This window comes from Protomyctophum parallelum (assembly GCF_964188405.1).
Source record: "Protomyctophum parallelum genome assembly, chromosome: 15".
NCBI lineage: Eukaryota > Metazoa > Chordata > Actinopteri > Myctophiformes > Myctophidae > Protomyctophum > Protomyctophum parallelum.
Genome location: NC_139710.1, coordinates 34,427,663 through 34,434,102, shown reverse-complemented (window position 1 = coordinate 34,434,102; position 6,440 = coordinate 34,427,663).

The window sequence follows — 6,440 nt, the reverse complement described above, 5'->3', positions numbered from 1 at the left end:
CCCAAAAATATAGTTTACATTTTACCACAACTTAAAACAGAATTCTTAATATTGTAAGCATAATGATATTGTCACATTGTGATATTTGGCCATAACTCCCTCCTCTGAGGGAGCTACCTTTGGGGAAGGGGGTTGTTGTCCAGACAGGGGCCAGACTGGTGAGGGTCATGGGTTCATGTAGCATGCCAAAGTTTGTGCTATTGCCATTGAGAATGCATTGGGCGTTTAAGTTAAATAACTCAGAAACTACAAAACATTTCAAAGTAAAAAGTTCCAGCATGTGTCTCCACAGTAAGCTGAATTTTACAATGTGTGTTTCTAGGTGAGAGTGATTTTTTGAAGTGCTGCCTATAAATGTCTCAAATTTGAAAGCACTATATTTCTAAAACTATGAAACATTTCAAAGATTCCTTTTCAGGTCCACCGTAGGATGAACCTAAATAGGTTTGAATGGGGTTTCTAGGTGTAAGTATGTAGGACTAGTAGTGGGTGAAACGTTAAAATGGTAATATGTTGTAAAACAATGAGTAATGGTAATATTTAGTGGTTTTCACTTTTACAAAAAAAATATATATATAATAATTCTTCTTAACCGTGCACTGCACTTGCACGACAGCAAACCTATTCATGGGGAACATTCACCAAAAGCAGCTGATCTACAAGCTCACAAGCTGTCATGATGTTGTGCAGCCTATATATTTTGGTTATTTGATTTTATATAGTACTTAAATTAGTCCTTTAATGCAGACCTATACAAGTAAGGCAACATAAACCCATAATTGAATAAATCTGGAAAACATCATTGGTTTGTGATCAGTTTGACTGCTTAATGAACAGTAAAGACATCAGGATTAGGTTAAACCTGGCATTAGTTTCCATGGTAACTAATGTAGCATCACTTTCATGAAACCAAATCAAGCCTCAACATATCCAGGTTAACTGGGTAAGTTAATCTGGCGAGATCAACCAGCTTTCATGAAACCGGTTAATCACTGATCCAGGATATATTAAGCCAGGATATGTGTTAAAGCCCGGCTTAATCTCTAATCCAAGTTTCGTGGAACGGGCCCCAGATCACCTTCATTGGCACTCATCAATAACAGAAGACATAACAGACTACATAGATAAATTTAAAAAACTACACAATTGGAGTATTCAATGACCTTAAAAAAGCTTTTGTCACCATACACCACAACATACTCAGCACCAAGCTGGAGCAGCATCTAAATGGCTGAGGAGCTACATTGACAACAGACAACAGTATGTACAACTGGGAGAATGCAAATCAAATCTTCAAAATATCCCGCGTGGGGTACCGCAGGGATCAATTCTGGGACCGGAACTATTGATCATGTACATCAATGACCTGTGTAGTGTGTACAGTATCAAATATTTAAAAAAAATTGTGACACAAACATCTTGTGTACCAGAGAGCATATCCAGCTGCATATGCAAACCATAAGTAAATATAAACAGTGGTTCGACAACAATAAATATTTAAACTTAACAAAAACAAAGTTCATGGTCTTTGGCAACCTTGCAATCGCTACAGAAAAAGCGTTTACGAAAAAATGTGGTGTTTTCTTGAACCACAACATCTACTGGAGACCTCACATAAGGCATGTGGGAGTCAAGATATCAAAGAGCATTTCGGTTATTAACAAGGCAAAACATATCCTCAATCCCAAATCACTACATATCCTGTACTGCACCATGATATTACCATAACCATACCACTCCTATTGTGTAGAAGTATGGGGAAATACAAGACAGCAATTCACTCACTTTCCATCCTACAAAAAAAGAGCCGTACGAGTCAGACAATACTGGTTAACCTGAAGTTCCCATATCTAGTAGAATTCAAAACAGCCCAAATCATGAGCAGAGAAAAATATAAATGACTTCCATCCAATGTATGAAACAGATTTCCAGATACCATGACCTAAGAAACCCTTTGGACTTTGGGCTGAACTACCCTCAAATTAATGTGGGTGTTTCTTGCAGTGTCACTGTGGAGCGAGCAGGATGAGGATGTAGATCTCATCTAAAATAATTATATAGATTATACCACTAGTATTATACAATGTATTATTCTAGCATTATTCATTCATTCCATAAATATTATCTAATCATCGTATAGATTAAATTACTATGGTATTACATAATTGTAGCCATGTCTATACCAATTATACCATTAGCAACAGTAAGACGCCTGAGAAGGTTGACAAAATCAACACTGGTACAACAATAAATCTTTAAAAAAGAACTCAAGCTTAAGATCAACAGAGCGCGTTTACGAAAAAATGTGGTACATATTATCGAATGATGATGACCATTTGCATTCCTTTCGTCTTGTTTTTCTTTAGAAGCCTACATGGAAAGTGAGGGGGGGGGGGGGGGGGGGACATTGGATTGACCCTCCAACAGATATATTCTTATATATGTGAAAAGTTCCCTGAGCATCGGGGCAAGAACATCAAGGTAGTTATCAGGGTTGAGTTTGACAACACATTTTGATGTGGTGTCAAACTAGTAGTCTTTTGAATAAAATTCCTTTGAGTTTGTCATATTTTAGTTGACTAAAAAAAAAACAATAGGATTTTAGAATCGCAATGGCAGATTGTACACTTGCATGCTGAAAATAGCCGATCCGATCTGCTATATTCAGAACGCAACACCTGAGCGCAACCAAACATAAAATTACTGACTTTTAGTGCTACTGGATCTCTTCTCTACTAGTCCGACCTCTAACATTTTAGTCTAGTTTATTTTTGACGAAATTGTCAATATATTTACTCTTAGTTTTAGTCACCATAGTCTTATAGCTTATAGTATTATATAGATTATAACACAAGTATTATATAGATCATACCACTAGTATTATATAGATCATACCACTAGTATTATATAGATCATACCACTAGTATTATATTGTAGCATTATATAGATCATGCGGCAGTAAGCAGTGTCCTGGCCAGGGGAACAAAACATATTTCCACAGAACCCCCGGGCCCACTTTTCGTCACACGGGGAAGTGGAACCTTACACAGTTGGGTTTTTGTCGACAAAATCAACACCGGTAGTTCATTTCTGGGAAATAATCAGTTTGTAATCAACACCACACATTATATCTTCATTTGACCTGACTTCAACCACAGCAGAATTGACTCCATGTTAGAATCACCCTCACAGGGAACGAAAACAAACAAAATAAGTTGTTCCTTGTTTCTTGTACTGTGACAGGTGGCGGTATCGAATGTGCTCTGCAAGAACAAAGAAGATTTCTTTCACACGAATCTGGTGTGGAGACTGAAACAGGTGGGTACGACACAGTAGTTATATATAATATAATTATATATAACAAAATAAGTTGTTCCTTGTTTCTTGTACTGTGACAGGCCTCGATAAGTAGAGAACTGACCAGACACAAAGAAGATTTCAGACGGATCCATGGGGTGTGGAGCCTAAAGGTACTGTGACAGGCCACGCTTAGCAACTACTGAGCACAAATAAAGAGGATTTCTTGGGAACCAAGGGGGTGTGGAGCCTAAAGGTGGAGGCGACGGTGAGTAGTTATTTTATTTCATCCCTGGACATGTGACGGGGGAAGAAACTCAGGGTTCCCATTACTGGAAATATGTTGACCCTAACCCTAACCATTATATAGATCATAACACTAGTATTATACAGATTATACACTAGTATTATACAATATATTATTGTAGTATTATATAGATTATACACTAGTATTATACAATATATTAATATAGTATTATATAGATCATACACCTAGTATTATACAATATATTGAAGTATTATATAGATTATACACTAGTATTATACTGTAATATATTAATATAGTATTATATAGATCATACCACTAGTAGTATACAATATGTTGAAGTATTATATAGATTATACTCTAGTATTATACAATATATTAATGTAGTATTATATAGAAAATGAGTCTGAACAAACTACTCCAAATGAAACAAATGGATTGTCACCTTCGAATTTGGGGACATGGGGGTGAGAACGAGGTATGGGTGGCGCAAACAGACTAATTATTACACTGAATGATGATAAACCATTTGCATTCCTTTTGTCTCGTTTTTCTTTAGCCAACATGGAAGGAGATCACAAAAGAAGCGCTAGGCAACCATGCCATGACGTTGAGGCAACTTGACGTGTATGTCTTCGATAAATATCCAGACAGGAGACATTTAAACATTAAGGTAGTTATCAGTGTTGAGTTTGACACCACATTTTGATGTAGTTTTAGTCAGTCTTTTGAATAAAATTCCTTTGAGTTTTAGTCATAAGATTTTAGAATGGCCATGATGTCATCGCAATGGCAGATTGTAAACTTGGTTGCATTCATGGCATTCATAGCCTTCATGGAAAGACCACATTTCCGCGGCATTGGAGTAAAGTGAGGGGGGGTTGACCCTCCAAGAGATATATGAATATATATGTGAGAAGTAGGCTTTTCATTTGATTGAAATTTATTTGACAAACATTTGCGATTTACAAGGCCTATATTGTTTGAGAGCAGCAGTTTCAGGTTTCATTCGACATCATGGCAACAAGTCAGCAGTGAAAAAGAATAAGCAATGGAGAGCACAGATAATATCTGCACTGGAGAGTGAGGGCCCCTTAAACCTCGCACAGATATTTGTATACATCTGTCGGATGTTCCCCGAGCGGCGTCAGGGCAAGGACATCAAGCCCAAGATAAGCAGTGCCGTGACCAGGAACAAAAAACATTTCCACCATGGCCCTGGTCCGATGGGGACCATGGTGTGGAGCCTAAAACAGGTGGGGACGACGATTATTCAGCCCAGCACCGCACCAGCAGCAGCAGCACCAACCTACACGGCACCACCCCCCAGCACAGCCGGAAGAAATTTTACCACGAGAAGAGCTGCGCCTGGACGCCCCAAGAATGTATTTGCACCACAGTTCACCACAGGACACCCCAGCACCTCCGGAGACCCCAGCACCGCACCAGGCCCAAGCACCACACCAGGACCCAGCACCACACCAGGACCCAGCACCACACCAGGACCCAGCACCACACCAGGACCCAGCACCACACCCCAGCACCACTGAAATCGAGCTGAGGAAAGCATTGGAGGAAAATACGGAGCTTTGCACCAAGCAAAGCGCCGTCATACAGAAACTAAAAAAAGAACAAGAAGGATCTCAGGAAGCTGAGGACGGAGACGCACAGCTTAATGCGGGGGCAGCAGGCGAGGATCGGAACACTGAAAGTGAAGAATAAAATACTGCTACAGCAGAAGGCACGTCTAAGGAGTTTGAGACGGAGATCAGGTACGCCATAGCCACCCCTGTAAGAAACAAGCATCTTAAAGGACAACTTTTTTTTTTGATCATACCACTAGTATTATACAATATATTGTAGTACGATATAGATTACACTAGCATTATACAATATATTATTGTAGTATTATATAGATTATACACTAGTATTATACAATATATTATTGTAGTATTATATAGATTATACACTAGTATTATACAATATATTATTGTAGTATTATATAGATTATACACTAGTATTATACAATATATTAATATATCATTATATAGATCATACCACTAGTATTATACAATATATTGAAGTATTATATAGATTATACTCTAGTATTATACAATATATTAATGTAGTATTATATATTATATAGAAATAATACTCCAAATGAAACAAATGGATTGTCACCTTCGAATTGGGGACGTGGGGGTGAGATAGAGGTATGTGCGGCGCACACAGACTCATTATTACACTGAATGATGATAAACCATTTGCATTCCTTTCGTCTTGTTTTTCTTTAGGTAACATGGAAGGAGATCGCCATGGAGGCGTTGAGTCATGGGAAGGGGTTGACGATAGGGGAGATGGATGCTTATGTCTGGACAAAATATCCAGAAAAGAGAGAATTAAATATTAAGGTAGTTATCAGTGTTGAGTTTGACACCACATTTTGATGTAGTTTTTCTTTTGAATAAAATTAACCTGGTGAATCACATCTTGATGATGTCATCAAGATGTACACCATGTTAATGATTTTTTTTTTTTATTATATAACAGCTTTAAGGTATATTAATGACAGTAACATGTTGAAAATATGTCTGAACAAACCACTCCAAATGAAACATGTATTGTCAACTTCATATTTGGGGACGTGGGGGTGAGAACGAGGTATGTTCGGCGCACACACTCATTATTACACTGAATGATGATAAACCATTTGCATTCCTTTCGTCTTGTTTTTCTTTAGGTAACATGGGTAACATGGAAGGAGATCACCATGGAGGCGTTGAGCCACGGAAAGGGGATGACGTTACAGGAGATCGACACCTATGTCTGGTGTAAATATCCAGACAAGAGAAAATTTAATATTAAGGTAGTTATCAGT